Source organism: Drosophila navojoa, chromosome 5, assembly GCF_054131105.1.
Source record: "Drosophila navojoa isolate 15081-1374.11 chromosome 5, UAZ_NAV_1.0, whole genome shotgun sequence".
NCBI lineage: Eukaryota > Metazoa > Arthropoda > Insecta > Diptera > Drosophilidae > Drosophila > Drosophila navojoa.
Genome location: NC_142893.1, coordinates 4,276,301 through 4,300,486, shown reverse-complemented (window position 1 = coordinate 4,300,486; position 24,186 = coordinate 4,276,301). Strand labels below are relative to the sequence as shown.

General features: G+C 38.0%; 4 protein-coding genes across 17 annotated transcripts in view; 3 read left to right on the top strand and 1 right to left on the bottom strand.

Annotated features, from left to right (window-relative positions):
• LOC108654236 (uncharacterized) overlaps nt 1-3,476 on the bottom strand; it is a 125,383-nt gene extending 121,907 nt beyond the window's left edge. The window contains exon 1 of the mRNA XM_018105389.3: nt 3,455-3,476. The gene's annotated coding sequence lies outside the window, so the exon portion shown is untranslated. The remainder of the gene's footprint in view (nt 1-3,454) is intronic.
• LOC108653967 (uncharacterized) overlaps nt 1-24,186 on the top strand; it is a 100,677-nt gene that overhangs the window by 40,477 nt on the left and 36,014 nt on the right. The window lies entirely within an intron of this gene.
• LOC108653982 (uncharacterized) overlaps nt 1-24,186 on the top strand; it is a 64,522-nt gene that overhangs the window by 4,322 nt on the left and 36,014 nt on the right. The window lies entirely within an intron of this gene.
• The window catches only part of sigmar (Tumor necrosis factor alpha-induced protein 8-like protein sigmar), a 73,383-nt gene continuing 60,990 nt past the window's right edge, over nt 11,794-24,186 (top strand). The window contains exon 1 of the mRNA XM_018105607.3: nt 11,794-11,813. The gene's annotated coding sequence lies outside the window, so the exon portion shown is untranslated. The remainder of the gene's footprint in view (nt 11,814-24,186) is intronic.

Sequence of the window (24,186 nt, the reverse complement as noted above, 5' to 3'; positions counted from 1 at the left end):
CATTCCTTTCTCATTTGGGCTATTCAAATGAAAGAACTTCGCCACTTAATGTCAATTTCGAATAAATTTGCTAATTATCTCAGTATCACATTTTGTCACAAATTGTTGGCATTTCGCCCATTGTATGCCTATTGTAAGCTAAGCGCTAAATATATATTTACTGTCTGTTTGCAGACTTGAAAAGCAAATAACGCGCATTTCACACATTTCGAATTGTTTGGCATTCGTTCAATAATGGACTGTATGCTCTGCATTTTGGTTATGGTTAGGCCCAGAGGGGGGGCGTGGCTGTGGGGCAGCGGATAAAGCGTCCAATTGAAATACTTGACAATTAATTATGCATAGCTTACGAGCCAAATACAGCGAATATTTGCAAATAGGCAAATAGGTAAAAAAAATAATAATCGGAGATAAAAGGGAAATAACAGAAATGTAAACTGAATCCATAAACATATTTAAAAATTCATTATGTCTGCATAACCAAAATGATTCATGCCCATTATATAAATGTTCAATGACAAATATTTGTGATATTTCAGCTGTGCAAATTGGTTAATGATGTGCGATTCAATTAACAATTGTTTATTCACAGTAAATTGCAAATGTTGTTCAAAGTGAATGCAAATTCATTGAAATACAAGCCGTGCAAAGTGTGCCGACTTATTTGAATGTATATAAAATATATAATATAATAAATAGTCTTGAGCTGCCTTTATGCAAATGCATTCAAAATGCAAGCAGAAAGATTTTCTTGCTAGATTTAATTGATAGAGATGTCAAAGTATCTTTTGAATAAGAAAATTCATAAAGCAGACTTACTGAGGCAGTGTTGGAAGCAGGGAGGTACAGGGCATCTGCTCAGAAAATTCAATAAATCATATTTTGCTGGATAAGTTTTTATTTTAGTTCTCAGAAATTCATGTAAATTTAGGTCAAAGCGTCAATGAAAAAAATTGTCATTCAAACTTGTTCAAGCTTGAAAAGACTAAAATTGATAATTGAAGGAGTACATATAGTCTATTTAATATAAATAATGTGTGTGTGCTCTATGCTGAATTGAGAAGATTCAGGTACAAATCTTTATGTTAAACTGCTATTTTTAACTGATTATCACTGTTATTGACTTTGACATAGCTCTACTTGTGAATGTTAAGTTAAGTAACAGTTTGGCAACCTATGTTAAATTCACTTAACATTTCCATACATCAAGTAAGCTGGCATTTGCTCGCAGCTTGCGAAAATTCGTTTGCCTATATCTTCTTTAAAATGTGAATTGTTGAGTGATATAGATATTTAAATTCCATACAACAAAAATTTCCACTTTATATAAAATCACTTGTGATTTTTCGCTGTAGGAAAAGTGTCATAATGCTGAATGAATTTCCATTTCTATCAAATATTCAATAGTCAAATATGAATAGACTTTGCATTGTCCATGGGCGAAGCATTCATAAATATGACAACAGAGATTTCAATGCTTTAAGCTTATTTCCAGTAAGATGGGAATATTTAACACAGAAATAGTTTTTAAAGCAGCACGTTGGGTTCCCTTTTTTTGCCATGCATTTAACATTCGCATAGATAAGTAGATGTGTGTGCGGCATTATAATTTATATGTGCTTATATGCATATATCATGGCAGACAATAGAAAATAGCTTTCCCCTGAAAGTCGTATAACCGAAAAGGGTCTGGACTTTCTAGTTGGCAGCTCTCTGAGCACAGCTCAGCTGTTGCCAGTTCGTTGAGCAAATTTACATTTAAAATAGATTGAACCAGATATATACATATATACATATGACTGCTCACATATATAAATATATATATATATATATATATATATATATATATATATATATATATATATATAAGTATGTCTTCAGCATAAATCAGTAGCTGTTGCCAATTAAGGAAACGATTTGCTGGAAAACGGGAGAAAACAACGCAATTTGGATGTTTGCCAAGTGGCTGCAATTATGCTAAGATTGCTCAGACATTCGAGCTGAAGCTCCCTTAACTGATTCAACAGTCAATCACAGTTGCTGCGGGAATGAAAATAACGTATAGTCAGCCCACAAAAGATTTATTTATTATGTTTATGTTGACGTTGAAGTGTGTTTCAACTGTTTATGTTAGGAATTTTCTTGTGAAACTCTGTAAGTTTAGTTTTTCCAGTCAAGAATTTAACTCTGAATATTTTCCTAAAAATTCTTTGGGTCCCATTATTATTAAAGGTTGCGCTTTGTGCTGCAGAAGATATTACAAGTCGTGAATATTTTCATGCACAAAAAATGCGCTAGATTTTTTGTTTAAGTAAAACTTCAAAAATGTTTAGCCACGCCCTATTTTATGTGTCTATATAATCTAACTCCAATATACTTAAATGTTGTTTCAGCAGCTGCTGTATTTTATAGTTTTTTTTAGAGCAAAAATCCAAGTGGCAAACGTTTCCATTGATATTTCACTTGCAGACTTGTTAAGAAACCCTAGACTCACTTGAAGCATATTGATGGGGGTATATTGGTTCTGTACAAATCTGTGTAAGAGGTAGTTGAAAGATGTTGGCAAGTTTAAAAATAAAGCCATAAAAGTCAAGCAGAGGTAGTCAGAGCCTTGTGTGTCGAGCTGTAAATCTTTCACTGAGTATTATCTTTTAACAGACCAAAGCTGGAAATTGTACATAAACTTAACAGGGAAAACTATATATATAGAACATTTATACATATATCAGAGGCAGTCAATTTGTTTCTTTTCCTATATGAAAAAGAATATAATAAATATATTACAAACATGGCTTCAGCTTAAAAGTTTGTTGATTCAGATCTTGACTTTCTAAATATACCCAAGCAAAGGCTTTCGAGTATCTGTTATTCGGCTACACCTCTGTAGCTACTTCTAGATTGTTCAGCTTTTATTCCAGGATATCTTAAGGGCGCACACTCTTAGGCCAACCATCGCTCTTTGTTTTCATTGCAAACTTGTGCAGCCAATTCAACTTTGAGCTGCACTTGATTTATCGTTTCAATCGCTGCGCTTAAGTTGTGGTCATTTCCACTCCTGTTCAGCTCAAGTGGCTGGCAGCTATAAAATTTCCAGTTGATTAAGACCACAAATTGAAAAGCTCTGTTAATTAGTCAGCTTGAGGCGCTCGATCTATGCCATGTTAAGCATATATAAGTATTATTGTAATTTTGTGCAATATTTATTTATGATAATTTATGCATTGAAATTATTTCGAAATTAATTAATGTAATTTCTATGTGAAAAAAAAAAAACAGCAAATGTAAATGTAAAGAGGAAATAACATCTAAGGCCGCCCCAAATGCCCATTAACTCTGTCCGCCATACATTTTTAATTAGAAAAGTTTCAGTCACGCCCCCGTCCACCGCCCCCAGCCGTCGCAGTCTAAAAGTTGAGCGGGCGCGCGTCACATACATATAAAAATGAATGTTTACATGCAAATACACACACACACACACACGCACGCATACGCAGATTAAGGCATGTAGATATTAAATTAATCGTAGCATACTTTTATGCGTAGGTGAATCGGGCAAGTGAGACGAAGTAATTTATTTAATTTCCAACTTGATGGCAACAAGTTAAATAAACCAAAATTAAAAAAAAAAAATTGTAAATAACAAAGTGAAATATATGTATGTCTATATTTATATTTATATATATTAAAATTATCAACGTATTGCCCCCAAAAATTAAACGAAGCGTAGCAACGCTTCAGGGCAGCAGCAGCAGCAACGGCAACGGCAACGGCATCATCATCAGCGCCCTTGCCACTTAGCTGGTTGGCAAACGTCCATTACTCATACGCCCTGTCGTCCACTTTAGTTTCTCTGTGATAGCACAATGGTTGATATATGTGCTTTGTCAAGCATAAAAATTAGTTTCTGTTACAGTTTTAAAGCGATTCTGTTTGTATGACTAAAGTGTATTACTCGTAGAATATCATTTGCTATAAACCTAAATAAACCTAAGAATATTTCTGTTGGCAGGCAATTTATTCACTGTTGGTATATGATATATATTTTATTTTAAGACTCAGCAGCTTGAATTCAATTTATACCTATTTACATTTAAGTATTTATAGAGTTAACAATTTGTATTCTAAGCGTAAGGAGATTTTTATTTATTTATATTATAGATTTTTTTGTAATTGCTTATTTATTTTACATTACTCTACTATATATTTGTTTTTGTTCATTTATTAATTTTTGTTGTATTTATTTACCTGGCATTTTAGGTCAATATTAACTTTTTCAATTCACTGATAATCTGTTCAGCTCATGCCAAGAGTCGTGTGCCTTAACATGGCAGCTTAACAGCTATGCAGCTATGCTACCCGCTTACATAACAGTGACTGTCTATGTTAACGGCGCAGAATAATTGTTAAACTTAATGCAGCAGTTGATGTTTGCATTTCTCCTTTTGTACTTCCGGCATACTTCTCTTTTGTTTCACATTTTCAATTTGCTGGATTTGTGAAACTTTTGTGCCCCATTTTTTGTTTCGTTTTCGTTCATTTATGCGTGTATTTTGCCCACGGTAAACTGCTGACCAAAAGCACACACAATGCAGCTGTAGATATGGAAAAGTGCCGTTAGCGTTGAAGTTGGCGCTGACGCTAACGTTGACGCTAACGTCGCTGCCAATGCTACTGTTGCCACTACTGCTGCTACCGTTATCTCTTGCTCTCTGTGCTAAACGCTGTGCTAGCGTCATTTGTTGTTGTTGCTTTTACTGTTACTGTTGCTGCTGTTGTTGTTGTTTTTATTGCTGTTGATGGAATTATTATGTGCTCAGCGAACCGCAATGAAAAAATCTGTTGCTTCTATTCCTGTTGCTCCTGTTTTCTGCGGTTTACATTTTTTATTCAATTTTTTAGCACAAACACAGACACACACACACACATACAGCCATATGAATATTTTCAGCTTTTATCTTTGGTCGCAGCATTTGCAACATTTTCTGCTGACTGTAAACGCTCAAATATTTGCTTGTGTAATGGGGCGTGGTCAACCAATATTAATCAACAGCTATTTATTTTCTGCTTGCACCTGTGTCGAGACGGCCTAAGCCCAAGCTCAAGCGTAAATCAACTAAAACAAATGACAAAAGCTGCCTGCTATGCGACTACATAATTCATTGCCAGCCAAATGCCGTGGAAAAAAGCTGCTTGTTATGCCATTATGTAATCCATTGTTATCCAGAGCAAATGACTGTTCGACGGACTTCAACAGAAATTCAATGCATACATATATACAAATGTTTGCAATTTAATAATAAAATTCCAGCATACACACACATATACACACACACACACACACAGAGATTCAGGCTGTCAACGGCTAGAGTTGGACTTTGTTTGACATTGCATGTTTCTCTTTCTACTGTTTGATGGCGCGCTCGCTTCGAGTGTCTAAAATCTCGACAGAGAGTTGGTTACTAAAAATTCCGCAACACGTAAAATTCCACAAAACTGACGCAGGGCGAATTCCGGCCGCATGCCATAAACGAAGATATGGGTAGCTCACCTGCTGCCATCGTCCACGCGACCATCATCCATAAGCCAAAGCCAGAGCCAGAGCCACAGCCAGAGCCAGCCCAGCCAAGCCCAACCGAGCCGAACCAAGCCAGCTGGAGCCGCAGGCTAATGGCTAAAGCGCACATAGCTCTTACCTGTTTGCTGTCTTATTTGTAGTCCTTGTTATTGTCCTTGTTGTTGTTGTTGTTGTTGTTGCTTGTGTTGCTGCTGCTACTCTTGTTGCATACTTTTAGCTTACAAATTCCGCTGCGCTGCCTCTGAGAGCAACGCATGCATGAGCACGTTTGCCTATTTTACGGGCAGACCCCATGAATTTCAATTTTTTGCAACTGCCACCCAAACCCGAAAAAAAAAAACAAACAAAAAATTTGTTGCAGCGTGCGCCATAAGCAGAATAAACGAGACAGTAACTAGCTTCCCGCATAACTATGGGTAATGGCAAGCGATAAGACTAACTAATAAATACCCTGTAAAGGCACACAAACTCATAGGGAGGAAGCTGGCCTCAGGTAGTTGCTTTAGTTTCTGGAGTAAATATTTTACAAAAATAAGTAGGGGAAATTGTAAGAGAAAAGTACAATCAGCAAAGACTCTATAAGGCTGGTGACAACTAGCTTGAGGCAATCGCTTTTATCTTCCCCTATAATCAAAGGAAATTAAAATATAAAGAAGAAGTACATAGTAAATACCTAAAGCAAATATGCAATGATTGGGAAAAATTCTTGAGATGAAAGAGAGAAAGAGAGAGAAATACCAAAAAGTATGTGGGAAATATGTGAGAGACAAAAATAGACTGACTTTGGCTTTAGTTTTTAGTACCTGAGAAACCGAATTAATTAATCAATTTAATACCCTGTACAAATACTAAATGACAACTTAAGAAGGTTGCTAAATTTGCCAGTAAACTTTTAGTTTTATTAAGAACATCTTCCCGACAACAACTACAAAAATCCCTGTCAAATATCTTTCACATAAATTTCGTTAGCTTAATTAAGAGACCTGCATGCGCCCTCCCTACAGCTACAGGGTATCTTAAGCACAAAACTGTGTTTTGGCATAAACTGTATGCAATTTGAGCAAATTAGTGCTTAATTTGACTGAACCCAACTAAAACGTGGCTGGCAATTAGGTCTTAGCCTTGTTAGTTAAAGGTAATAAATGTATATAGCGGTTTTTTTTTGCTGCCTTTACTGGCAGTAAAAATGAATTTATAGAAGCCATTTGAGTGTGGCTCAATTGCAATCGTTGGGATGTTTAACTAATGCGTATTTTATGTTCTCTACTCTATATTTGTTTTTGTTCATTTATTAATTTTTTTTTTATTTATTTACCTGGCATTTTAGGTCAATATTAACTCTTTTCAATTCACTGATAATCTGTTCAGCTCATGTTAAGCGTCGTGTGCCTTAACATGGCAGCTTAACAGATGCAGCTATGCTACCCGCTTACATAACAGTGACTGGCTATGTTAACGGCGCAGAATAATTGTTAAACTTAATGCAGCAGTTGATGTTTGCATTTCTCCTTTTGTACTTTCGGCATACTTATTTTATGTTCGTGCAAATTTACTAATTTTACAAAATTAATATTCAATTCGTGTTTGCTAAATGAAAGAGGTTAATGAACAATACAATTATTTTTAAATGGGAATTGATTTAGGTTCTGTTAACCATATACAATAAATGAATGAAGTACGTTTATGTAAAGCTCAAAATCGAATCGATTGTTGAATATAAATGAATGTGAAATGAATCATGAAAGGGTATTCGCATTCGAGAAGGCTATTTTGAGGACGAGGACTGTAGTCATTTAAGCATGTTCGGCTTAAAAGTTTTAGTTAATTCAATTAAATTCTTATGATTTATTAATGAATTGTAGCAAAAGTTAATATTGCGGAGAAATCAATTACTGAGCTGCGCCAGGGAGCTGGAAGACAATTTTCAAAAGACAAACAAAGGCAGAGGGATAGAACTTATAAGCAGACAGAGCCGCAGAATAAGACAGAAGGAGACAACTCAAAAGATAAGATGAACTTTAAAGAGATTATTAGAAAAGAGATTAGAGTGGGCAGGGGTGAGAGAGAGAGAGAGAGGGAAAGTGAGAGAGAAACACATGCCAAATGCAGATTAAAGATTGTGAAGTTTTTAGCAATCAAAGTTATAGAAAGTTTGAACTTTTTTGAGGCCTTGCAATATTGATAAGGGATTGACAATACTTTAAAAAAAAGAATATATGTATATATTACAGAATTGCATAATTAAGCCTTTTGAATGTCAAACAGAAGTCCTCATGTGTAGGGAGCGAAAATTACAGTTAATAACCCAATTTACTGGAGTTTGAGCTAGAGCTATGTAAAGCTCTCTTCAGCTAGACTATACTTAAATGGGGGAGACTTTGTGAGAAAGGATTATTACATGTAAAGAAGGGCAGCTAAAAATATTATAATGATAATAATTGACAATTTTTCCTCTACATTTTAGTATCTCTTATAATAAAGACAACTCTCGCAGTCTTCAAAGACTTTTTTCGCTCGCCTTCAACCATAAACATGAGAATATTTTCAATATTTGCCAGCTTTGAGCTGCTGTGAATGAAAATTGGCATTTCAGAGGCAACTCGTTAAAGGGCGACAGATTTATTTGACTTGCTTGTGCAGAAAACTCATTTCCCAGATATTGCTGTTAAATTTTTGACACTGGCTGTCAGAGCAGGGAAAGAGTTTGTAGGTAAATTCAGAAGAAATTCAGAATACAATTTCTACGTTCGGAGTTCAGGCAAAACTTATGCACGGGTCAGACTTAACTCAAAGGAGGCGTGTCAGTGGGGCGGGCGTTGGCGGTTTTTAGGTTAACCAATTCGAGATGTTAACGCCCCTTAAATTGTGCTTGAAATATTTATGGCTTGCTCTTAAATGGAAAACGTGATATGCTTACAATAATACACAAGTGTGCGATTTGATTGGAATTTCCTTAACATAATAGTATTTGATTTCCTCTCTTGACTCCATCTCTCTCCCTGTCTCTCATTCTGTTTGTGTGTGGGCGTAAGCACAGCTGGCGGGCAGATTTTGTATTATTTTAATTAACAATTACGAAGCGAAAACTTTACTGTTGGCCATCATTTGCAGGCTAGTTGTTTTATTTGCCACATTCCAGCCATGCTAGAGAGATGCTGCCTCCCCCATATATACATATATATGTATGTAAATGTATATATCCTTGACACAGATATAGGCAGTCATTGGCATTGGGCTGCGAATGCCAACGGCAACAGTTGCTGCTGCTGCTGTTGCTGCTGCTTCTGCAGTTGCTGCCGTTGCAGCTGCAGCCGATAAGCGATAAGCAGCTCAATTTTAGACTTTTACAGAAGCTGTCAGTGGAGAATACCCTGTAAATTGCAGTTGAAGGTAGTGTAGATTAAGGTGGGAAGTGAGTGTGATAGATGTTGTAGTTATTTGCAATTGAAAGAGCTCTGTAGTCAAGTCTAGAATAACTCTTAAATACTAAATAAATACTCTTAAATACCTCTTACTAGGCCATTCTAATACTTTTACTGGCATTACTAAGTGGACTTATGAATAGCTCCTTTAGGAGCTCATGCTTGATTAATTTACTGGCTGTTAAGACTTGGCTATATGGAGTATCTATAAGTCCTATACTATCTGTTGGATTATCACTTTTGCTAGCTCAAATAAGTGTAAAAATTACCATAAAAATCTTTGGTTTTTATAGAGAACTAATGGTATCTATTAGTCTATTACATCTGTTTGTTGAACTCTTTGATTTGCTCACAAATGATTGTTTAGGAAATACAGATATCTAAATGAAACTGTATTTGATATGCAGCTTATATAGGGTAACTAAGAATCTATCACTAGCTGTCAATTTAAATGTATATCAAAACTTGAGAAAATCTGTCTAAAACTATCAACTCAAATCTTCTTCCTTCTTCTTAGACATATCTCATAGAGTATCTTGTAGTCCATCACTAACGCTCATCTCTCTGTCTCTGCTTTTCTATAGCCCCAAAAGGTTTTTGTATTTGCGATAATTTTGCAGAACACGAAAAACCTATTAGTTGGCAATTAAGCGTGTCCTGCGATCGAGGTCAAGCTGTACGTATTGAGTGTGCGAGTGTGCCATTTATGTAAGTGTATATGTGTGTGTGTGTGTGTGTGTGTGCGTGTCAAAGACTTAGCTCCCCAAGCGCATTTCATCGGCCACGGCTGTCGCCATTTATTTCGCGTGCATAATTCAATTTGCATGGCCAGACAAAGTGAAATCAACAAGTAGAGCAAAACCCCAAAACTCGACCCAATCTCTGTCCCCTTTGGGGCTAATGCGTTTACAATCGATGGCCAAGGCACAAAATCATTTTCTTTGTCTTGCAACCTTTTTGTCATTTTGGTTTACGGGCGCCGGCTTAATGTCAACTTAAATGCCTTCAATTATTCTTATTTTTTAGCCATAATTTGCATGAGCCAGGCCCAGGTCCTGGCTCTAGATAAGAGTGAACAGATTTGTGTATATATATTTTGTATATGGTTGTGTGTGGGCGGGCAAAATTGTGCCCCAGGCGGCGGCAGGAGCACCAGCCGCTCCATCACCACAACCACCACAGCCTCAATCTCAACCACCAACGCAGTGGAAGAGCCAGAACCACATTAATCAGAGCGCGCTTTGGGCTCAGGCGAAGTAATAAAACATGACGCATGTCCTGGCCCGAGACGAATGTCCTGTTTGGGCCACAAATACAAAACTTATTAAACAATTTATATAAACTTGCCCCAAGGGCGAGTGGCATGGGGCGTGGTAGTTGGCTGTATTTGCTGTAATCAGCATTGCCAAAGATTTCAATTTCATTAAGTTTCACGTTTTTTCTTTAGTTAACAAAATTTTGTAAACTTTTGCTCATATCCGGCGTTTGCATATGAAATTGATATTTTATGCAAAAAAAAAAAAAAAAAACCGAGTGAAATAAAAAATTGTTTGGGCTGGGCTTTGGTTGTAGGCAGCTGCCGCAGTTTGAGCAGTTTTTGACAGCGACCCACGTTGAGCGCCAAATACAGAAGAGCACAGTGAGCAACAACAACAACAACAACAACAACAACAGGTACAACAACAACAAAAGAAACATGTTTCAAATCGTTTGTCGTTTTGTGGCTTTGTTTATTTTCATGCTGCGTGTCCTTTTGTAGCCTTTGTCGTGTTGGATTTTATGTGCCTGTTGCCGCCTCGACTATAAAAAGACAAACACACACCTTTATAGGTGATGCCGATGTGTGTGTGTGTGTGTGTGCTGGTGTGTGTGTGAGCGTGGCTGTCTGCGGTTGTCTCGCCTCGTCGGGTTTTAAACAACTACCAAAATGTTTTACTTGATGTTGCCCATTTGTTGCTGTTGTTGTTGTTGTTGTTGTTGTCTGCTGCTGCTGCTGCTTGTGGCCTTTCTAAGTACATGCAATTTGTTGGCCATTTTACACGGCGGCGCTTGTCAGTTAGCCCACACACACACACACACACACACACACCTACATATACACCTACTCTACTGTAAACGTGTTTCCACATGAGCAACGCAGAAATTGAATAAAGTTGCCCCACAGCGCTCTGCAGCAGCAGCAGCAGCCGCAGCAGCCGACAGCGCGACCGACAGAGCCAGCAATAGAGCCATAGAGTGAGTAAAACAGCATCATTCAATAAAAAATTAATATGTAACAAGCAGCAAAGAGTTATCTCTACCTCTGTGTGCGTGTGTGAGTGTGTGTGTGTGCTGCAAATGAAATACCCTAAAGATGTGGCAAATATTGAATAAGTTTGAATTGAATTGAGCTTCTATAGCTGAGAGCTGTTGAGCTAGAGCTGTGATGTTTCTCTATATACATATATCTCTCTATGCGTACCTGATGCAGATCGAACTGTTATTTATAGTCAATAACTATTGCTTAATCATTGATCAAATATAATAAATGTTTGTTTAATACATATATAATTTAATAAAGAAATAAATAAAAATATGCATGTTTATATAGATATATAGTATATTAATAATTTATTTATTTACTGGAAATATATTTTATATTATTTACATTCTCTCCTATACTCCTAGATATATAATATATTAATAATTTATTTATTTACTGGAAATATATTTTATATTATTTACATTTGTTATATATTAATAATTTATTTCTTTACTGGAAATATATTTTATATTATTTATATTTATTTTTGCCAATGAAAAAATTAAAAAAAAAAGTTCGACTTTTTTTACTAAATATTAAAAACTTCTTTATAAATAAAAATATATTTTAATGAATTTATAATTTTTTTAATTAAAGTAGAATCTTGATAATTCGAAATGGCAAGGGAATAAGTTTTTATTTTATTTTATTATTTACACAGAAATTCAAATTATGGAGAGCAAATGTTTTTTAAGGCGATAGAAATTATCAAGCCTCGATTTCGATTGTATTTTAATATAATACATAGATATAGATAATATATAAACTTTTTATAAATAAGAGCTTACAGAACTATGCACATATTAAATTGAAAATCCTCCCACCCTCCACTGTCCTTGTTCAGTGACTCAAATAAGAGAGCTACTAGAAGAGAATATATATATTAAAATAAATTGAATAGCACTAACATTGAGATGTGCTGAAGTATATCTGCTTCACTCGATACACTCAGGCTATATCGAAAAGTCATTTAGTTGAACTGAAGTGCACTACAACAGAGAGATCGCAATCGTTACATAAACTGTTTATGCTGCCCGCCACATTGTGTTATAAACTTGAAGTACTCTCTGCGCTTAAGAGTATAAGAAAACATTCAATGAGCTGCTGCGGCACAAAGGCGCCAGGCGGCTCATACCTGAGCATACGCCATATGACTGCAACGTTGATGAGCAGACACACGTGTACTGTATGTGTGAGTGTGTGTGTTTGTTTGTGTTTGTGTTTGTGTTAGCTTAAATCAGAGGTAATATGGTTTTATGGACGCTGTGAGCTCAACATTCCTATACAAACGCTCAAGTAGCCCCCCAAATGCAGCAACAGCAACAGCATACTAATAAAAACATATACACATTGTGTGTGTGTGTGTGTGTGTGTGTGTTGTTGCTGTATGCTTTGTGTCATGTAAGCGGATATGCATGCAACACTTCTTCGTGTTCTTCGTCTTCTGGTTCATGTTTTTTTTCTCTTTATATCTGCAACGTTGATTATACTAAACTTGTTTACTTATGCTGCTCGTGTCTGGCGTCAACAAGGCCCCCTTGGCCACGCCCACAATTCAACTGTAGTTTTACCACACCTCCATCATTTCACTCACTCTTTCTCTCTCTCCCTGTGTGTTTGTGTGTGTGTTGTTGTTGTTGTTGGGGGGAAAAAGTGCAAATTTCAGCATTAACGCGCACTCTGGCCCCACTCTGGCCCCACTCTCGCCCCACTCTAGTGCTTACAACAATCGCCGCGTCGTCGTCTGTGTAAATTTTCAACTTAATCGCGTGCTGAGCAAGAGCTATGCAAACAGCAGCTAAACGATGACACACACACACACACACACACACACACACACACACACACACACACACATACACACAGCAGGCGACAACCCTGCAATGCCATGGCAACACTATTCAGCAAATGTACCAAATTATTTGACTCAAAAACTTCATTACATTAACGCACTTTCCATGTTGACTGTGTGTATGTGTGTGTGTGTGTTTTGGGCTTAATGAAATGGCATTGCAAGCGTTGCGCAATTGAATTCCGTTAAGACTAAGAACTTGCAGCTAGCTCTGCAGAGTTCTTGGGGGCAAAGCGCTTTTGTAAACTATGCAATGCATATTAATATGCTATGCATAGAAAGCGCAGGATCTTGCAGGAACTTGTGTGTGTTTCGACTTGTGCCAACTTTTTCAAGTCTCTCTTTACAGCTGTAGATGTTATGAAAAACATTTAGTATTTTCAGTATTTTTTTTTGAGATTACTGCATTATTTGACACAACTAACTATATCCCGACTTTTGTATTATTTCGAAGACCATTTATTTTGATATGATAACCCCAATATGAATCCTCAAAACATATAAAAAATATCATAATTGCGAGCCTCTGCTTTGTTACCATCTTTCATATTCCCCATTGTAGAAAAACACTGTCCTTTCTCTATCTTTCTCCTTCTCTACGTTTCTCGTTGCTCTCTCTCTCTCTCTCTCTCTCTCTCTCTCTCTCTCTCTCTTTCTGTCCTTTTCGCCTACATTCCCTTTCTCCTTTTTGTCTACTCACTCACTTTGTCTTAAAACAGTTGTTTAAAATTTCTCCTTTAATATGGCTTCTCTTCTGCTGATTAATCTGTTCATATGAGGCTCACATGATATATTTATTACAAAAAAAAAAAAACTTTTCACACTTAGCTTTCTGTTTTTGCATTACATTAAGTCAATATGTATGTATGTAAATCGATTCCATTTTCATCCGAATTCTTATACCACACTTAGCGACAGTCTTATGTTGAAATTATGTGCCCCATCTTCCATTCCTTATTCTTACACCTGCAATATCAATTGTCAATTTCAGTTCTCAGAATTTTCGTAGCATACTTTGCGGGGCCAGCATAAGAATGCTCTCTCCAGCTTACGCTTAGCATAAGCTTAATTGAATAGAGATGAATATGTAAATGGAATTTAAAGCCCCAAAGCTTTAAATTTATGTAATGTTGCTATAGTTGAAGAGGTAAAACAATTAACGACGGTTCGATTATAAATTCTTTGTTTTTGTTGCTTGATTTATGCATAACACAATTAACTAATGGAAAAAATTCACAAATTTTCGACAGAGACAAACTTGTTCAGCTCGATGAATTTGCAAAATTTCAAAACTCGTTGCGGTTATACAAGGCGAAACGGATGGAGTTGTTGTTGTAGTTGTTGCTGTTGTTGTAGTTGCAAACAGGGCATGTGGTTGGGCTTTTAGGCAAACTAGATTGACTATGAGCGAGTGAGTATGCCTGTGTGTGTGTGTGTGCAAACTAAGCTGAAATTAATTTTTGCAGAGCCCTAAGTAATGTGGGCTGAGGCCCCAAGAGCTGTGCGGCAGGTGGCAGATGGCAGGCCCAAATTGCTGCGGCTCACAGCTGATTTAAGGGCCAAGCTAAAAGATAACAGGTCTCTGTGAGAGTGGGCGTGGCTGGCTAGGTAGTTGCATTGCAATGTGTATTGAGTGCGGTAAACGGCATTGCGATAACCAGGCCGCAGAGTTTGTGCTCAAGTATGGCCATAAATAAATGAGCTTCAGCATTGAAAGAGGGAGAGAAAGAGACAGCAAGGGCTAGAAGAAGGGCGAGCCAGAGATGTGGCTACAAAAGCCAGACAAAAGCGGCTTAAAGGCAAGCTGCAATTCAATAAGCAGCAATAGAAACAGCCGCAACAGCAGCAGCAGATACAGAAAGAGAGAGGTAGAGAGAGAGAGAGAGAGGTTGCTGCTTGCAAAGTCAGCGAGCGACTGCTTACTAATTATAGATAAATAAATTATATAATTGACTGCCTCACAACGACACTCGCAAAAGCGAGCGAGTAAGAGAGAGAGGGAGACACACATACACACATTGGCATGCCACGCCCCCCTTTTGTAAAGCAGCGCACAATGAGCTAATTTTAAACAAATATTTATGCAGCAATTAAAACGGTTCAGTTGACTTCAGCGCCGCGTTGACGGCAGACACTCAACTAACTGTATAATCTACTGCACTTCAACACACACACACACACACATACCCACGTAAGAAATACTGCGTGTGTGTGAGTGTGTCTATGTACAACTAAATTTGCTGCACAAACAAAAAAGTATGACTGGGAGAGATTTACAGAGGGAGAGCGAGGGATAATGGGAAAATTGCTTGCAATTCAGACCATGAATGATGAATGCTTTTACAAGCTAAGTCTAACTTTGACTTTGGTTAGTGCACCATGGGCAACATTTGCAATTTAAGTGGCATAAATTAGCCGCTCGAACGTGAAGAGTGAAGTTCAACAACAAGTTTTCAAGTGGCTCGGCAATGCAGCAACTGCCAACAGCTTAACAACAGCTTTTGTTTTAATTTAGGCGCAAGTTTGCTTCTGTTAAATAACATTGCGCCTGGCCATTTGCTGCCAGCTGACAAATTCACTTAACAGATAGAGTAGATGAGTTTAACATTTTATGCAAAACGCTTGAATGTTAAATGCTTTTAGTTTAATTAATGTAACAGAGTTTGCCAATGAGCTCTGTTATGTATGCTGTGCTGTTATAGCTTATACGATCTGTTATTCCTTTTATTTATGTATAGTTTATGTAGCTCTGTTACATAACATCGCAGTGTTGTTTTTTTATGTGAACGAACAATTGGGTCTGTTATCCTGAGCTAAACTGCATACAGATGTCTGTTGATTAACATAACAGCTTTCAGTTAGGTTTATGTTATTTATGCTACTTAACAATAAGCAATATATATTGTCTTTTAAATGAGTGTAGTCAGCAAACAAAACATTTTAAGTGTTTAGATAAAACCTATATTGTATATATAAATATATATTTATTTTATAATTTATCATTTAAGCAAGCTCTACAAATTGAACCACTGTGCAATAGTTTCAGCCTTGATTTTGTCAGCCTCATCAACCTCATCGGTCTATGTCTGTCTCTCTCTCTCTCTCTCTCTCTCTCTCTCTCTCTCTATCTATATGTGTCTCACCCTCTTAGTCAGTGTTTCCCGGCTGTGGTAACTTTTCGACCGCATTCTAACTTTTGCTGGTTATGCCAATCAAAATGCTTACGACCAACTGTGAATGTGTCTGTGTGCGTGCATGAGTGCGCGCATGTGTGTGAGTGCAAAGTGCAAAGTGCAAAGACGTATTGAGATTTTGCCATTAAGCCATCAAGCTCGACGGCAAGAGCAACTTAGGAATGCCATCACCAAAAAGGATCAGCAGCATCAGCAGGCCATCCGTTAAGTACGTGTGTGAGTGAGTGAACGTGAGTGTGCAAGTGTGTGTGGGTGTGTGTGACCAATTGCAAGTCAGCTTAGCCCCAATTCGAAGACACTTTATGGCCCTTCTCATATGTGAAGTGTCAGAAATGTCTTTGACTTTGGCTTTTTTTTTTTATTTTTGCACTGAGCTGGCAACACTTTTATCTGCTCATCGTGCCCGACCATCTCATCTGCCTAATTGAATTCCTTAACACAGTTGTCGTTGCTGTTGTTGTTGTTGTAGTAGTGGTGGCTGTTGTTGCCTTTGCCTTGGGCCTCCCTCTGCCCGCCTGCCTGACTGTCTTTCTGCCTGCCTGTTCAAGGAAATCTCGACGACTGTTTCCTTTTCCGTTCGAGTGGCATGCTGGCATGTTCGACACCCTTCTATTGCCTCACATTACCGTTACTCCTTCTACTGCTCCTGCTCGTGCTCGTGCTCCTGCCTGGCTGTCAATTGGCGTCCGTTTGCCGCCCGCTGTCAAAAACTGTACGCCTAAGTATGCCGTTATAGCTACCCGCATAACTTCCAATAACCATATTTTTGTAATAACTGTGACAATCGGCACGCTGATGGTGGAGTATATTTAGATAGGACTATAATGTATTTTTGTGCGTGAAAAACTTTCTATTTTCTTTCTCTATTTGATCAACAGCTAATTGTAATTAGCTGGTGTCCATTAACCACACCGCAGACACCATGTTCAGATTTGCATGTATTTTAATTAATTGAAATTGCCACAGCTGACAATACACACACACACACACACATACAGTTGTACTCTCTCTCTGCATGGCATAATTGCTAATTGATCTAATCGACTTTGGGGGCCCATCTATTAATAATAAATTTGTTATGTGCGTCATAATTGGCCAAAGCATTTGGCCTCTGCCCTCTATTTAATGCTAAGCTACGGGACATAGCCCATACGTTCCAATGGGTATTCCATTTATTTAGTCAATTGTTAGCTCGAATCTTAGTCTATTTAATTCCATTGAATAACTGAATTGTTTTGTTATTTGCCTAATAGACAACGGATTCGAATGGAAATCTAGATTAATGGAAAGTCCTCGACTTGTTCATGGCCTGATCACAAAATTTTTATCAAATGTAAAATTTAAATTATAAAAAAGTATAAAAAAAATATATAAAATAAAATGTAAAATATAAAATATAAAATATAAAATATGAATTATAAAATATAACTTATAAAATATAAAATATAAAATATAAATATAAAATATAAAATATAAAATATAAAATATAAAATATAAAATATAAAATATAAAATATAAAATATAAAATATAAAATATAAAATATAAAATATAAAATATAAAATATAAAATATAAAATATAAAATATAAATAAATATAAAATATAAAATGTAAAATGTACAATATATAATATAAAAAGTAAAATATAAATTATAAAATATAAAAAATAAATTCTAAAACTGAAAATATGAGTAATAGAGAATTAAAATTAATGCATAATTTATGCAGTTTGTTCGATCTCAAATATTTCAAGTTTCCCACGTTTCTCGGCTTAAGATATTTACTTAAATAAGAGCATTAAATAATTAAGTATGCTCATGCTAAACAATGCAAACAATTGAGTATACTCCACAAAATCTCTGTAGAAATTTAATTGATATATAATATATATAATTGAATGGACAAAGTGCTAGAGTGGCAGAGAGAGAGATGGAGATGCTAAAGTCTTTAGGCTTTCACTAAACCAGTTGAAGAGCGCTCCACATTTCTATTTTGAAAATTAATCTGGCTGTGCGTAAACCTGTGGAACAAATTTGTGTGTTAATCGCTTGTCAAGTGTCTCTGGACAATGGCACGAGTTTCGTTTCGGTTGTTTACTGGGGATTGTTTTTTTTTTTAGACATCTGGGAAAATGTTTTTCATTATTATGCCTCGATTGGTGCTTGGCAAGCGCGTTATTTGATGCTTTATGATGGCGAGGCCTTTGATCTTTTATGCGCTTTATCTATGCGTGGCTACACACGCAAATACACCCACTCACACACACACACACAGGCAATGCTGAATAAGCACAAAAAAGAAGAAGAAGAATGTAAACTGCGTACACAATGGACCCAAATGGCGGCCTTGATATCAACGGGCGACTGTCCTTAGCAGAGGCCACGCCCCCACAACAGTTAAAACCATAATAAGGCGCTAATCTAGTGAAGATTTAACAGAATAGATTATGCAAAATAACAGCAACAACAACAACAACAACAACAGCAAGAACAGCAACAGCACGAGCTAAAGTTGTCAAATGCAAGTCGCTAGCCCACGCTTCGTATACGCAATTTTGATGCATTATATATGTATGTGAATGTCTATGTGTGTATGTGTGTGTGTATGCTTGATAAGCTCGCTGCTCGCTGGGCTTATGGCTTGAGTGAAGTGCCACACTCAGCGGTTTTCTTGTTAATAGTTGGGGCTGGCAAGTGGAAGCTTAATTAACATAAGGGAGCACATTTCAAAATGCAACGAAATCCCCCCATTCCCTCCCCTCTTCAACCCCCGCCCCTGCTCCTCTGCTGCAGCAAGGCAGAGCAACGCTGAGCACAGAGCTGGTTCATCATCATCAGGCCGCCCTGTCAATGAGTGTGTGCTTGAAAGCTTTTAGCCAACACACACAAGCACACACACATTCACACATGTAAGTGTATGCTTGTGTGTGTGCTGTTTAGCGTTGAGCATTTGTTGTGCTTTGGCAGCGTGACACGATGTGCGAGAATTTATTTTAGTACTTTTTAATTAAATCTTTAACGACTTGACAGCAGCTAAAAGTGTCTAAGGCTGACCTTAAACGACTCCAGGGTGAACTAATACGCCTCTAATACAATAGCTGTGTAACATGGAGCAACTTTGCGCTGAGCTGGCGTTACTTTATGGGGCTAAACACGTGATAAAAGTCACTTGGCAGGAATGAGCAGTTTCTTGAATGAAATAGAACTTAAGCTGATTTAGATCTAACATAGCTTAACATGTTTTAGAAGAACTGTAAGTGAAGTGAAGCTCACGAAGCTGTACCTGAAGCGAAAGCAAGCTAAAGAGAAAGGAGAAGTTAAGCAGATTTTATTTAACATATTTTTATACCCTGATTTTAGAGCTGAAAATGATATAGCTCAGCTATACCTAAACACCTAAAGGGAAGAAACTGATTTACTATAGATGATATTTGATCTACTGAGATTAGAGAATAATAATGAAAACTCAAATGGATAAAGATCATTTATAGCTCATTATATGATATGCTGGGGTATCTCATTTCAACTTGAGCTGAACTACATAAACTCGCCAAGAACACGATTCAATATTGATTATATGTGCCTTGATTTTAGCTGAAGCAAACCTAAATACCTTTAATATAACCAAGCTGACCAAGCGGCACAGCTCTTATCACGTTCTTTTTCATTTGGCTACATTTTCCGACATCGTTTCACATTGCATCAAAAGCGCCCATCTCTAGCACAGATCACAACAACAACAACAACAACAACAACTACAAAGAAAAGAAGCAGATTTGTCAAATATGCAGTGCCGCAGCTAAAGCTCGCTCGTTGCGCTCTCTAAAACGCGTATTATGGCAGAGTTTTTTTTGTTTTCAAGTGCGAATCCGTCAAGTGGGCCGCCAAATGCAAATGCTGTGAGCAGCTGTGTGTGTGTGTGTGTGTGTGTGTGTGTGAAAAAACATTGGAAATAAAAGAAAACTGCGAATTTTACAATAATTGAGCAAAAAAGTGAAAATAAATAGAGAAGAATGCGGAATAGGAAAAACCAGCAGATGGGTGAATGGTAAAAAAAAACAATAATGAAAAAAACACACACACACAGTTGCAACTAGTTTATAGAGCAATGTGATTAAAATGACGTCTGCGACAGTTGGTAAACTGGCACAATGTCCTGCAGAGTGCAGCAGCAGCAGGCCAGGACTCGAGCATTTCCTTGACCGAAACGCAACCCGAAGCAACATATTTCTATACGTTATTTTCCTTCATTTCGTTTGCTGTTGTTGTTTGCCACTGTCTTTATTATATGCGGCCATTGTTTGGTAGCCTCAGTGTATGTGTGTGTGTGTGTGTGTGTGTGTACTAAAAATAGCTGGGCCATGTTTGTGGCTGGCTTTGCGGCTATGTGGCAGGATAATGATGACGTCAGCTGATTTCATATCCGCAACGAAAACAAAAACAAAAACAAACGAAAACCAAAAACCAGAAACTGCGATTGCTCGCATAATAAGAATGCAGCGAAAGGACACTTTTGTTAGGGTTCGTACAGATTATTCCTTTTCTCCTTTCTCCTTTCGTTTTTTTTTTTTTTTTTTTTAGCTCGCAGCTGCTTGGGAAAGTATGCTAAACAACAACAACAATAACAACAACGGCAGCAAGAACATCAGCTGCCGCCACTGGAAAACAATCAACTTTTCTTTACTTTGCGTTGCTTTTGTTGCTGCGTGTTGTTGTTGTCGTTGTTGTTGCATTGTCGACAAACATTTGCGCGACATGCGCGCAGGAAATCGAGTGTGCAACATTTCCAACCCACACTCGCAATCCTTTTCCTACAATATTTCATTTTTGTTTTTCTGCTTTTGTTGAATGCCCAGGTATCATGTTCGGCCTTGATGTGCTTGCAGCTGCAGCTGCACCTCGCACTCTCCTCCCCCCCGAGCCCACTTGTATATATGTATATCTGGATTGGCTGCCCGGTTGAGCGCTGTGGCAACATCATCTTCAATCAGTTTGGCCCTATCCTATGCCCACTTTCGCTACACTTGAACCTTTGTTTATGCAAATCAAAACTGTTGCCCATGGCCCACTTCGTTCGCCCTCTCACCGCTTGCGCCTCTCTCTCTCTCTCTCTCACTCTCTCGTATCTCCCACTCGTTCATTCTTTGTTGCGCGCAGCTCTTTTGTCGACTAGTTTTTCGACCAGAGCGCTTTTCATCAGCATCATCAGCCGCACTCATCTCCTTCTTTGCCTTGGCTGACTTCCGCCTGCGCTAAGCAATTTGCATAGCGAAAAAAGTGTTGCCTACTTTTGTGCGCTACTCAAGGCGACTGTCGTCCCCAAATTGCAATGCATCGCGCTTAATAGCTGCTTAGTTGGGTGTATCTCCATGTATGCATGTGTATGTATGTGTGTGTGTGTGTGTGTGTGTGCGTGCAATTAAGCCTTTGTCTAGTGAGACGCAACATGCGCTTTGTCCAGCCATTCTTTGCAGCTGTCTTCAGTCAGCTGAAGTTGACGGTCGCATTGACGTTGACGCTGACGCTGACGCGAGCGCTGACGTTGATGCTAACTTTGACGTTGACGTTGACGTTGACCAGAGAGGCCATTCGCAATGGGCAAAAGTCAACACAATTGTGTGCAGAATAGCTAATTGTTTTTTTTTTTTTTCAGTTTTTCTTTATGCATCAACGGAGTAGCTTAACGTCTGTTAAGTTAACAGTCAAGTAGCTTCTGTTAAGATAAGGCAGTAATAACAGGAGTGCTTCATATAGCAGTTGTTGTGGCTGTAAGCTGAATATATTAACAGAATTTATGTTAAGATGGCTGCCTTATGAAAATAGCCTATTTACAGCAGTGCGTACACTGTTATGTTAATTATTGGCTACGTTTACATAATTAGACTTTAAAATCTTATAAAGTCAGCAAATGTTGTGAAAATTCACAAAACTAAAAAAAATATATAAAAAATATATATAAATTAAAAACTTCTGATTTCTAAGCGAAGAAATTGAAGCATATATTAGTCACATTGCTCTGCTTCCCAGCAGCAGAAACTTAAGATATTCAGTCAAGCATCTATAAATATGTATGAAAGCATTCCTATGACACCTTTCTATATTTAGTTTTCAAATACAGAAACCAACAGCAAGCACTCTGCTCAACTTTAGCGCTCGGTTATTCGAGTGACTGGTCAAAGGTTACCTGCAGCACGACGCGCCCGCAATGGCAGCAATTCTTTCTTTAAAACTTTTGCTGTCACACAAATATCTCACATATCGTTAAACTTGTTTTTAATTAACTGGAAGACATAGTTGAAGAACTATGCAAGCGCACTTAGTTATACTGACATTGACAAAGCAGCTTACGACACGCTTCTGTCTATTTGTGCGTGCAGCATTTGAAACGCCAAAGCAATTTAACTCAAACAGCAGCAACAGCTACAGCAGTGGCAGCATCGACAGCAGCAACACGACGAAGACAATGAAAGTTTTTGGAAACTCTTGAAAGTCAGAAAACTTACGACTCACATTTCCATTTGAGCTTTGGCTCTGCCCCTCTTACAACTGTTTAACTGAATAAGAGTTGAGCAAATACGAGCACTCGAGCCTTCAAAAAGAAAGTTTCGCTTGAGCTGCCTTCTATTTCTGTTGCCGCCGCTGCTTGCCTTTTGTGTTGCGTAGTAGATCTCGTATTTGCTCTACCCACGTTCATTGTAATCGGACATTCTCGTCTTTCGTGTGCGACTCGTACAAAACAACAAAGCGAAAAAACTTGTGCAAAACTTTTCTTTTTTTTTTTATTCAAAGGAGCCGAAACAAGAGCAAAAAAAGAGGCCAATAAGACAATTTTTAATATGCATAAATCAAAGCAGCGCTGCCAAGAGCAGCAGCAGCCACGCCCAATCAATTGCTCTTTAAAATGGTCTGAATAGATTTGAAAATGCCAGCCAGAGGTTTATATGCTGTGGATCTGAGTCGGGTCAAGCCATGGGCATTTAAGTCTTGATAGAGTAAATTTCATTTAGGGTCAAGGGTATATTCTAGTCAGGCCATTTAGAGTTAAAATTTACATGTTTGCTTTTCATTTTACCATAAAGCCCTAGGGCTAAGCAGCTGGAGCGCTGCATGAGAGGGAGGCTGAGTCCATTCAAATCCATTGCAGATAGAAGAGTCTTTAGGCTTTAGAAGATCAGTTTTTGCTCGAGTCAGAGTATTCTCTCGTCAGGCGCTAGCACTTGCACTTACATGTTTTCTCTTTTTATTTTGCCAAACTCTCGAAAACGGGATGTACAGCTGCGTCCGTTCGTTCATCTGTCCGTCCGTCAGTCAGTCAGTGAGTCGCTCAGTCATATACTCACAAGCTTCCGGTTTCCTGCTCAGGACTAAAAATGGCAACAGGGAGCTGACATCACGTTCGCTTAGCTGACATCTGCCTGGTCTGTTCTGGTCGCCCGTCAATGGCTAAGGACTCAAAGTGAGCTCGCTGTCACCATTGTATTGACCCTTTTGGCCTCCATCTATTTGGCGGCGAGATAACGATTTGTGGCCGACGTTTCCGTTCTGAAGCTGAGCTTGAACTTAGTGAATGTGAATGGGTGTCCAGCTCCTGCTGCTGCTCCTGCTACTGCTGCTATTGCTGCTGCTGTTGTCGACAGCTCATCTAATCTGATGGGCGGCTCATCTGCTGGCTGACAATTCATTTGCTGCAGCTGTTGATGCATTGCGTCACATTACACAGCCACTTTGTGGCGGCGCACCAGCACCAGCAGCAGCAGCAGCACCAGTCGCAGTCGCAGTGTGTGCGCGCGCGCGTCATGCTGTGCAAATTACGTATACGCCGCATGGGTCTGTGAATAACTTTA